General features: G+C 40.0%; 1 long non-coding RNA gene across 1 annotated transcript; it reads right to left on the bottom strand.

Annotated features, from left to right (window-relative positions):
* Positions 1-7,062: 7,062 nt before the first annotated feature.
* On the bottom strand, positions 7,063-10,737 carry LOC143414808 (uncharacterized). Its single transcript, XR_013095487.1, has 3 exons — positions 10,616-10,737; positions 7,389-7,446; positions 7,063-7,315 (listed from the first exon to the last, which is right to left on the bottom strand). It is a non-coding gene; the product is annotated as an uncharacterized LOC143414808 (long non-coding RNA).
* Positions 10,738-11,223: the final 486 nt, after the last annotated feature.

An 11,223-nucleotide genomic window follows, 5' to 3' on the forward strand; every position in this document is an offset into this window, starting at 1 on the left:
CTTCTGCAGGCAATGGAACAGGCCTGCGGCGACATTCAGGTGACAGCAATCCATGGATGGTTTTGACATGGAAGAGGATATTTTCCCCAGTGCCTAGCGGGAGAAGACATTGCTTGCGATGTTGATGAGGTCCTGTGGCCAGACCCCAACAGACGGCGGGATCCATGAGCCCACGTATGCACAATTGTCATGATTTTTTGTTTACAGTATAGTGTTTTTTCTATTACTGTATTATGGGTTTTTTGTTTTTGTTTTGTTTTTTTGCTTTATCTGAATTCATGGTACTGCAATGTACAGTGCTGCAATGTACAATATTGAGTAGGCCTATTTGCTTTTTTGGTTGTTTGCAAATGTGTCTCCTGAAAATATGCCTTCTGAATGAACAATGGAAATCAAAGACTGCAGTGCTTTATATAAAGTAGACTAGTGTGTTCCCCCTGCTCTGTAAGTGTTTGCATATGATGCAAGTATGTGTCATTTTGTCAACAGAGTTACATTTTGACAAAGGAATGTCAGGTTTTGATAGCAGAGTTTAGGTTTTGAGAGTAGAGTTTCAATTTGGTGCAGATGTGAATGGTATATTTCCCAGTGTTGTGTCATGTGTACTTGTGTTTAGGGTTTTGGCACAATGAGCAAAGTTTTGCAAAATGTGTTCAGGCAACGGGCAAAAACTGTAAGCTGCACTGTTTTACCCTCCTCATGTCGCATATCAAACTCATCCTTCTAATTTGGCAGTATATTTAAGCTTCAACCCCCCCAAGTCCCTCTGGCTTCAGTCACACAGACTTAGAGATTGGTTGGTAACCTCTGGAAGCCTCCAGTTGCTGGGGGAAAACCAGTATTCCTTGAGTAGTTGATGAGTGGTGGAGGTCCCTCGCTCTCACTGGGTAAAATTACTCGCAAAGAAGGGGTTGCAACAAAACACTAGAAGACTGATGAGGTCATCCATAGTTTACATGGAAGAGGTTGATTTGTCTGCAAACTCTGCAAACAATGACCAAAAGGATAGCTTCAGTCTTTCTGTGTTGTATTTTATATCTTTCATATATGTTTTATTGTCTATGACAACTTTCTCATGATGCTAGAATGGAAAAATTAAGCTAGAAGCATCGCCTCACTTTAGCACCGGATGCTTTGACCAACAGGTGTCTGGACACAGGGAACTGTAGCCATTGTATTAGTCAGTCTATTAGACCTAACCACTGTTCATTTGACTCACTAAATCTGACCTATCCACAGTCTTTGAAGTGTATTTAGAACCATTTTAAGAAATATTTTTTCCTGCCAATAACGCAGCCTGAACAAGAAATTTATGTTTCAGTTTTGGCAAGTGAAAAACTTCGCATTGCTAAATGTATACAAATTTGATACTCTTTGTTATCAAAAGCACTGAGAATAAGTTTGGTGAGATCACAGTTCCATCTTTTATGTACAGTCCATTGTTATAACAGTAGATTGCTAAGTTGTAAGCATGTTGGAATTTTTCATTAAAGGATTTTGTAGGACCTTAAGTAAAGTGTTAAGCTTTTGAGTTAATCTCTGATAGCAGTTGGTAGATATCAAGTCAAGGTCTTCTTAAGCTGCCAGTATGTTTTATTAGAACTGCTTATCAGACAGGCAGAAAGCTTTTGAGGCAAACGCCCCATATATTTTTCCCATAGCTGTATGGGAATCTTAGAAAGCATTACCCACTCCTTAGTGCATCTGCATGTCCTCGGACAAACTGCATAACTGCAGTGCACCCACCATAAACGGTATAAAACATGGACATAGCTTCTGGGTAGAAAAAATTAAACTAATGTGGACGTATCTTAAAAGCTCAGCCTATCTAGTTGTGGAAAGTCTTCTGGTTCTTTGGAAGTCTATGGGAGACTGGAAAGCTGCTAGCCAATGAGCAGGCAGTTTCACTGCCCAAGATGGTGACAGTGAAAATGCTCATCTTTAGGAACCAGTGGATGACGTCACAGTAGCTGCATCCATCTTTTAGACTGTTGATGGTCACGCTTAGACACATTTAAACGCCACAATGGGTAACTCTCATCCTAGTGCCAGCAAACCGGGCACAGAAAACCATAGAAGAAGAAGTGACTACTCTATAGATTGATATCATGAGTGCATTTTGTCTTGGATGAAATGTAACCCATATTATTTTCTTAGGGATTATTAAAGTATTCTGATTCTTATTATTTATTGCCAGCAGAGCACAACGATTTCAGTGAATGAATAACAGACCAAATCCACGGAGAACCACCAGATATCAACCTAAATTTAAAGCCACATTTTGTTGACAGTGACAGTGTTTCTATAGAGCTGCTTTTCCCTCATACACAACACAACATATAATACCACTCAGTATTTCAGAAACATTTGCTTTTAGGGAAGAAAATTGCCCTTTTTGTCTGGAGGGAGTGCTAAAACATAGAGAACAAGATGCTTTTACAAATGTACCCACCTTGTTTTGTGTTGATGCTGGGTAAGCGGTCTCTATCTGCTATGTGTGAAATGGCCAAAAGCTCCCAATTAAGAAAACTAAAACTTGAATTGAGACTGTTTTGCCCCGCTGTCTCAAAGATCAGCAATAACCTGTCAGCCTCAGAACAAAAGATAGTAGTATCTGTGCTTTACAGCACAACAACACACTTTAACGGAGAGCTACAAGAATCCCATAAAAAAACAAGAAAAGCAAAGCTATATTTTTTTTAATTTATATATGAAAAGGGTTAAAAAAGAAAGAAATGTTTTTTGCATTTTCAGTACACATCCCATCATCTTTCCTTCCTCCCCCTCCTGTGGAATGTCCAGTCTGTATATCCCCCTGGCAGGACACAACAAACCTCACTGGGAAACAGGACGGAATTTATGGAATTTATACAACAGAAAGGGAAAAAGAGAAGATGAAGAAAAAGGAAAGAAAATCCCACACAGGAAGAATGGCAGGGGAGAAAAGAAAGCAAAGAATGCCAAATGAAAAACTTCAAAATAGACTATAGAAAAAGTGAATTATAACACGTAAGCAAATGAAAGCAAGTCGGATTGAGATGATTAAATTAACTTAAAGCACAAGGGTCGCGTTTGGGAATGCGGTAAAGCGGATTTAGGAATTTGTACATAATTTGTAGGATGCAGACTCGCCCATATGCGCGCGCGCACACACACACACACACACACACACACACACACACACACACACACACACACACACACAGAGAGAAACGATAGATGAGTGCAGTGCCATATCTTACTGTTCACGATCCCCTTTACTCGTTTGTGTCCCCGTCTGCCAAGTTAGCGCTACTGTGTACAAAAAGCTTCCATTGTTTTTCATATCCATTCAGCTGATCTTAGGGGAGCCTGGTGAGAGTCAGAACAGGGATCAGGGATCAGGGCACCGGAGGATTGGCACTTCTAATGGTGCCAAAACCTGGATAAACAATCCTAAGACTTCGAGGAGATTTCTCAAGAGTTGCCATCCCAGCTAAATTTTCTGGGTCATGTACTAGGAGGGTAAGAATCAACGCTCTAACCGACAGCTATGATACTGGACCTGCCAGGTGATTGCATGAGTAGTTGCTGATCCCTCCCCACCTGTTTTCCTCTGTTTCTATTTTTCACCCTTCAAGTCTCTACTTAAGTCTGTCATTTCTCATGCATTCTGAATTTACACATTCATCTCAAATTGCTTTATAATGTAACTGAAAAAACTCTGATAGCACTCATAAACAACAGTGGGGAGGAAGAACTCCATTTTAACAGGAAAAGACCTCTAAGCAGAACCAGGCTCAGGGAGGGGCAGACATCTGCTTCCAGGTGCAGATGCCTCTAGTAGGTCAAGTTAAATCTATGTTGTCCTTTTTTTGGACTGGTAATTCCTTAATTGCATGATTTGTTAAACGATGTAATGATTAAATTATTCAAGTAGACTTGATGCACGCTGGATTTTGATTCCTTTAATTAGAGAAACAAATGAGCATTCAAAGCTTACAGTAATAGGTGGGATTAGAAATGGGGATGTCAGCTCCTGACAAAGCTCGATCCTTTGCCACTTTCAAGCCACAGATAACCACAAAGTAATCGAACTCTTCTAATCGTAAGAATGTTTAAAAGTGTTTAAATTTGACAGTCAGCTGGAAAATGTGACTTTTTGACTTTGCAGCATTCTGCTGTTCTGTGATCCAATCAACTCGGTGTTTCAAGTCAACCTGACATTATTTCCATATTTTCCTCAGTCACATTTGATTAAAAATAGGATGGTAACCACCGTGTGACTGGCAAAAAAATCAGTGTTTGTTCAGTGACCACATTGAATATTTTCACTTTCAGTGATCAGTTGCAAGTAGTTGCAGTGACCTGGCTGGTCACCCAGAGGCTAAGCGTGCCACACCCATAACCTCTGTGTGACCACTTTTGATCACAAGACAGTTGCGCAGTTTGTCTCCAAACACTTGCAGTGTGACTTGCAGTGACCGATTTGGAGTTTTGCTGTGCCGCCACCAACAGATTGCATGGAATTACCAACCTAATTCAGTTCAATAGCAAACTGAAGGCAGACTTATAATATATATCAGGGTTATATTATATAAAATATATATTATTGGAGATTTGTATCTATCGGAATTTCAAGAGCAGGACCACGCCTCCAAACACACTCCTTCCGGTTGTCATCTATATAGGTTCCCTCAGTTCTGCAAGCTGTTCATTCTCGTTTGCTTGCCCCACCCTCCCTCCTTGTTCTCAATTCTTTTATTTCTTCACTTCTATTTAGTAAATGGGGACCTGCCAGGCCCGGGAGCCGTCGCCAGTCCCCTTCGAGGTCTTCCCCAAACCACAGCTCAATTCATGTCCAAGCCATTCACCTTTACCTACTAAAATGCTGTCAAACCTAAAATGGGCCCAGCGAGTGAATATAAGACTGTGTGATTGCCATTTTATCACTGCCTTGGTGCACCAAAGTTGCTTTGAAGATGAGAACTCACTGGGGCAGGCTGCAGATGTGGTCCAGATTTTGGAAGCAACTATTTCAAAGTCAGCAGTTTATTAATCGCAATAACTTTGGTCATGCTGTGGTCTTCAACCGCTGTCTTCCCTAATGTAACTACAGCATTAATGTGGACATCTTTGCACTCTCTACTTCTGATGTAAGAAAAACATAAGTAACATTGAATCATTCAGACATATTTAAGATATGACAAAGATACACATTTTTTTAAGAGAGCACATCTCTTCAACTCTGTCCAGAAGGCTCCAAGTGTGTCACTAATTTACAGTTTTTTACAGCCGCTAGGACACATTTCACAATACTTAGGCCACTCTTGCAAAACTCTTCACACAATTCTCCTAACTGACCTTCAGCTTGGCAAAGCAGTTCATTTCACATTCAAAATGCACTACAACTACCAAAACACTTTATTCAGGTCTCAAATAAACTCATTCTTCCAGAACACTAGCAAAGGTTGACAGCCGACAAACACACTTTGTCACCCACAAAACAATGACCTAAAAAACACTAGCAACATGTAGCATTACACAGTGTTTTCTTGTGTAAAACAAGGACACATCTCTGTTTATAATTTCAATATATGTTACTGGAATGAATCAGACATCATGCAGAATTGGTTAATATTTGTTTATGTATTTTTATTTTTTTGCACTAAGTAATCCCAAAATACAAGAATTTGTATACACACCATCCACTGATACTCATACAATAGTAATGCTAATCTACTCGGTCTTCTCCATTTGGCCACAGGTTCTCATCCACATCACATCTTATGTCATCTAGGGCAATACACCTAGGAAAGAATCTTCTGGCATGCCAGAATTGAAGGAGTTGAAAAATTGAAGGAGTAACACCTGTGTAGATGTTCATCTACAATGAGAATCAGCTGTGACTGGTTAAACTGGATTTTTAGATTTAAAATATGTTTCAATAAAATATTGCTGTTGCATTTTGCTGTCTTTTTAAGTTTTGCATTGTGTTATTGTTTTGGCCATAAGTTTAACAGTTTTGAAAACAGTATGTAAGCACATGCAAAATGTCCTGTACTTACAAAGATTTTTGGCAGTTGTTGTGTCTGAGTGAGAAAATAATTCATGAAATTTGAGAGATGTAGTCATTGAATGCATTTTGTGCCAAAACAATGATAACTGATCCTCAGTTTAGCCCACATAGACTTCTGTTGTGCTCACTGTGTGAGGAGTTTTGCAAAAGTGACCTAAGTATTGAGAAATGTGTCCTAGCGTCTGTAAAAAACTGTAAAAGAAACCAAACACAACTGGACCAGTTTCTCTACTGGTTTCAGCTGTGCAGTCAAGCACACAAAGTGGTGGCACACTGCAAAGTATTACAAGACCGGTAGAGGAATTTGTGCACAAGGACTATACAGGTTTATACAGAGTTCGCGCCTGTGATATAAATTCACATCAACAGAACTTCACAAATTGACGTGTTTAGTCTTTTATTTTGAAAACTTTCTATATTCTTTATCATCTAGAACCCTTTTGCTCACACATTGAGATATTACATTTTATTGTGCAGAGAAGATGTCATTCTGGTCTTTTTTTGTTTAACTTCATTCATTCTATATAAAGATCAAACAGAATCTGAGTGTTTTTGCTTTCTGTTCTCTCTGCTGAGAAGGTGATTGGGTGCAGACTCCCATCTCTGCAGGACCTGTACACCTCCAGGACACTGGGGCGTGCAGCTCGGATCTCAGCTGACCCTTCTCACCCTGGACAAAGTCTGTTTGACCTGCTCCCCTCAGGCAGGAGGCTCCAGTCCATTCGCACCAGAACCTCTCGCCATAAGAACAGTTTCTTCCCCTGTGCTGTTGGACACATGAACAATAACCGTATGACTGTTGCCACCACTAACACATGACCCTACGCTGTGTTCACTTCATCATTCCATGTTTGGCACTGATCACCACCTGCACTCATCTTTCTACTTAGCACTTTTAATTCTTATTCTTATTTTTATTTTAATGTCTATTTTAGCGTAATTTATGACAGTATGTTTGCACTGAAGCACCGCAGCAATTTCCTAATGTTGTAAACCTGCTCAACATTTGGCAGTAAAACCCTTTCTGATTCTGATTACCAAAGTTTACAGCTCTTTCGATTTTATAGGACTAATCTGTATGCTGTAATGCTAGGACAAGAATACATACATAATTCATGTGTGAATCATGAGTCATTTATTAAGTAATGGTGATCACTTGTGTTCTAAAACAGAGGATAAGAAGAATGTAGAGGAAGAAGGCTGAGGAAAAATGGAAGGCCCCTTCAGCAAATGATAGCCTCAAGTCCTACACACCATCTGTGAGAGGAAAGATGCCTCAGGATTAAGTGTGTCTGTGCATTTTCTTGCATTTCTTTGAGTTTCTTTGTACCTTTGTCCTTCTCAGAACCCTTCCAGATTCACATGGCAGCGAACCCTTCCACGTGATGCTGAAAAACACAAAAAAGATAGATGAGCATTTAGTTCATAGGATAGGAGATGGCCCTGGGATATCATGAGTTTTAGTGTTAACAGTGTCATGCTGCTACAACTGAGAGATACGAGGAGCATTAAAGGACAGTGATGATTATGTGTAAATGTCACCGCTATCAGAAACACAGTGCAATTACATCTGTAATAGCATTTCAGCATAGTTGACAGGCAGTGCCGAGCAGCAGCTGAGTGTCCTCATTCAGTATTTGACTGTGATCCCATTTTCATGCGGGTCACAGTTGTAAAAAAAAACAAAAAAACCCCCAAAAGCACGTCTTTTCTACTACAAATACATTTGATTTTCAATGAGCTAGGATCTCAATTATGTTGTTTTTTCTTTCTCCACCTACTACTTTCCTTCAAGAGAAGGCCACACACAAAAAATGCAAGGGCTCTGCAGGAAAACAAACAAAAACAGTGTCTGTGCAGTGGTTTCTGCTGCCAAACCTACAGCCACAGAGCTCCTGCTGCAGCACAGCCTGTGGTCTGTGTTTGTGTGTGTGTGTGAAGGAAGGTTAGAGAAGTGACAGACGAGACAGATTCTGATTCTGGTAACTCTACATTTTTGCAGCAACCACTGGCCACTGTTAGTGAAGCTGACTGGGAAAAAAATGTCAAGAATTCTCCTCAAATACCAAAAGAAAAAAGGGATCACGTTGACATCTCAGGTCTAAGATCTACCTTCAGCTGATAGTTAGTGATGATTAGAATAATCAGTTGTAGCAGAGAAATCCAGAGAAAGTTGTGCAAGTTGAGAGGATATCACTCTAAATAAGAACAGCAAACATAAAGCTGTAGCAAGCAGCTAGGCTAGTCAGCTTTGGATAATTAGCACATGTTAAAAAAAACAAAGGGAAGCTAGCATGCCAGTAATACACCCGGTCAAAATCTGACTGCAGAAAGAGCTGTAACACAAACACATACAAAAAGAAAAGAGAGTTTATCTTTTTCATCAATTGGCTATCTCTCAGCTTTCCACTCTATGAAACAATGCAATTTTGTCCACACTGTGCATCTTCTCTGAAGTATTATCCAAGAGTTTCCTGGTATAACCTTGAATCTCAAATCGGAGTTCAAATAAAGTTCAACAATGCAAAAAGCAGTCCTAGATATTTGGTTCTTAAGAAAGGGAAGTCATGGGTGGAAACCCTGGGGCATGCTTTGCAGCAGTTTTGTTGCTTTTGGTCTTCACAAACATTCAAATGTCAGGGCAATAACATTCAAAGAAGGGGAAAAAAGAGACCAAAACAAGCTAGCAGCATAATTATCTATGCCAGTCAGATGATCTTTGAAAGTAACAAATATCCAGAGGGGAAAATAGTGGTGAAGCATGCCTTTCAATGGTGAACTTGACACGCATTTTGGCGATGAACAACTTCTCTTAGACATGTCTCAGCTTCTTAATTTGCCCCAGTGTTGAACAAATTTCTTAACCGACACACCTTAAGCCTAACAAACTGTTTGTCACATATAGAGATGTTGGATGAGTAAAGAATATGCTTCCATAAGGTGTGACTGGTGCTGTTTATATTTTTGTATCAGCTCTGAGAAGCATGTGGAAGTAAGTCAGCAATCTGCTTGTTTGTAACACTGATAAAAACCACAGGGCCAAAGCTATTTCTGTCTGCAAGTTCAAGGACCAGAGACAGAAAAACTATACAAAACAGCCAAAGTGCTTTAATTGTTAACACTGTGAATTTGTGGCAAAAATAGCAGATCTTCAAAACTGACAAGGACATAAAGTACAAACTAAAAAGTAAAAGTTTCATACCTTAAGCAAAATTAACCGAGGATTAGTCCCAATAATCGAGAAGTCCTGCAACGGATTTATGGCTCCCTGAGAATTGTGGTCATCATGAAATCAGTCTGCCTCTATGTTTCTAGTAAAAAGCTAAATTGTCATCACGTGACTGTGGAGGGTTTTTGGAATGCATTTTAGCAGATGCCACTAGCTAAATCCCTGCTAGTATATGATTGGTCAAAAGTACTGCAAGTGGACTACAAAGGGAAACAGGAAATGTTTTGTCCTTTGCCTACAGATTCTGTGGATTCACATGCAAAGCGAGAGAGTGTATATCCAGAGAAGAACTATGATGAGCTTTGCAAGCTAGCTGGAAGCTCAGTAGTTAGCAGTCAGCACAAGCAACCCGTTCTCACTCCCAAAGCGTAACATTTTACGCTAGGTGACAAATCGTCACCATATTACGTTTTCGGCTACCCACCACGTTCCTAAATGACGACCTCGGAAAAAAGAGGACATATGAGAACCGTCTGGACTGAATCTACACATGTTCGCTCTTTTTTTCAAATCGCTTAGAAACACGCTATTTAACATCATTAAAGTCCTGGTTAAGGTCAGGAATAAGGTTATGGTCAGGGCTAGGGATAAGGTTAGGTTTAGGGCTGGAATACAGGGCTGGAATGTCTATTACTGCGGGAGCGTCATTGCACTGGATTCCAGCCATAACCCGCCGCGTACCATAAGAACGCCGAAGGTCTCCTTTCGCGTTCCTCAGGAACGCCGCGGGACGTGACAAAACGTCGACATGTTACGCCTCGGGAGTGAGAACGCTCTGGCACAAGAGGTCATGAGTGTTCTCCCCATGATCGTGGGAGCATATCGCTAAATGCCTTCTGATCATTGGGCTTACTGACTTGGTAATATTTAGACTCAGCTGCAGTTTGATTAGACACTTGAAAAACAGCATTAAAACAAAACTACAATCTTTAAACAGAGCGATTTGATGCCTAAGCCAAATGGGCAAATGAGTCTGAAGATGCAAGCCCCAATCCCAGGGCATTTACAGAATCTTTTGAATATTTCTGATTACAAAGATAGATAAATATGTAAAAACAGTTTAGAAAATTAACATAGAAAATATGATCTTCAGGCTCAGCCCTCTGCCTCGATACAAATGCATTACTTGTGGCACTGGATCATTAAATTGCTTCCTATTGAATAACCCTTTAAGAAGTTTTACATTTATATCGAAAAATAGAATAAAAGATGGAATGACTATTAAAGTTTATTCACAGTGAATTTGTCACAGCAATGGTTTTATTGTAAATGTTAGTGAGATTTAAAAAGAAAACGTTTTAGCTCTTTTCACACCTTTACAGATTTACCTTGACTTGTTTTCAGCAAAGGACTTTTAGTTTTTGATTCCCAGTGTATGCCTCCACCACCAACAGCTCTTAATTCATCTTCCTTTTCCATTTCAGTGGAAAAAGCACAAATGCACTCAACCGAATGCTTCTTTTGCACAGCGCTGACTCAAGGCCTGCGACACTCATAGCTTCTATTCAAACTGTACATCAATCAGCAGGATTCAGTGGCTAGGTAAAAGGCAGAGGAGTGGAGACCTGAGAGCTCTCGTTGGACTTCAATGCCACAATGGTAAAACTGGGTCACTGGGAAAGAGTGCACAGCTATGGAAACCCCACTGTCTCCGTGGTAACCACAGTGTTGACACAGCTATTACCTCCTCATCTCAGCAAATACACCATTACAGGAAAGCGGCATGTTGCACTGTATGCAGGATGGATCATAAAATAATCTCATAGCATGGCTAATTCACCATTACATTCACCCCTCAGTATTTAGTCTTTCTCCCTGCTACCGGTATCGGTGAGGAACCGTGAATCATTTTAACATGTAGCAGGAATTTATATTTAATACAGTTCTGTGAAGTGAATTGTGAAGTAAACTTTGATGTGATAAGTCACATACAGGT

Source organism: Maylandia zebra, linkage group LG22, assembly GCF_041146795.1.
Source record: "Maylandia zebra isolate NMK-2024a linkage group LG22, Mzebra_GT3a, whole genome shotgun sequence".
In the NCBI taxonomy this organism is placed as follows: domain Eukaryota; kingdom Metazoa; phylum Chordata; class Actinopteri; order Cichliformes; family Cichlidae; genus Maylandia; species Maylandia zebra.